Consider the following 1,167-nt stretch of genomic DNA (forward strand, 5'->3'; position numbering starts at 1 on the left):
ACCAACAAGGAGGTGACGCGATCAGGCGAAGATAAAGCAGCCATAGAACGACTGGAGCAAGGGACTGTCCGGGTCACCGTCGATGGAGTGGCTCGCTATGCTACTCCACTGCTGCGGAGAAAGAATGCACCTGTTCTTCGGGCACCTCCCACAGCTGTGATGGCACTCCTCAGAGCGACAGAGCGACGTTTGTGTAACAGTCCAGATCAAGCTGCTGTCTACAATGAGGAAATCCACAAGTTGGAGAAAGCTGGTTACGTAGTAAAGATCAGCATGAATGAGGTGAGCAGCTCTGCGGAATCATGGTTTATCCCGCACCACATGGTGTACCACAACAACAAGCCCAGAATCGTCTTCAACTGCTCCTTTAACTGCAGGCAAGCTTCACTTAACAAGAACCTGCTTCCAGGCCCGGTTCTTGGGTCAACACTGCTTGGCGTGCTGTTGAGATTTAGAGAGTATGCTGTAGCTATCAGTGGGGATATTCGTGGCATGTTCCATCAGGTGCGTCTTCTGCCTGAGGACCAGCCACTTCTACGCTTCTTGTGGCGAGATGGGGAGAGGGAGCGCAGCCCAGACGTGTACGAGTGGCGTGTCCTTCCTTTCGGGACCACATGTAGCCCATGCTGTGCTACATATGCCCTGCAGCGTCATGTAAAGGATCACAGCAAAGACAATGGAGAAGTACTGCACTCTGTGTTCAATGTGGATAACTGCTTACAGTCTCTACAGTCTCAGACGCAGGCAAAATACCTGATAGACAAGATGAGAGCCGTCCTTGCCAGTGGAGGATTTGAGATAAGGCAGTGGGCTAGCAACGCACCTGAGGTTATATCTCACCTACCAACTGAAGCCAAATCAACTGAGTGTGAATTATGGCTAACCACTAGCAAGACTGATCCAGAAGAGTCTTCCCTTGGTCTCCTGTGGCGCTGCAGCTCTGACACATTGGGATACAAGCACCGTACCATTCCACGTACTGCACCAACCCTGAGATATGTTTACAGAGTACTGGCAAGCCAATATGACCCATTAGGTTATATCATACCCTTTACAACACGAGCCAAGGTTCTAGTTCAGGCACTCTGGAAGAAGGAGAGGGGTTGGGATGAGCCGATTGCTGACGAGCTCCTGTCCGTGTGGTTAGCATGGGAAAGTGAGCTGCCA

This window comes from Haplochromis burtoni, unplaced genomic scaffold (assembly GCF_018398535.1).
Source record: "Haplochromis burtoni strain Fernald_Lab_line unplaced genomic scaffold, NCSU_Asbu1 Contig_1521, whole genome shotgun sequence".
NCBI classification, from domain to species: Eukaryota; Metazoa; Chordata; class Actinopteri; order Cichliformes; family Cichlidae; genus Haplochromis; species Haplochromis burtoni.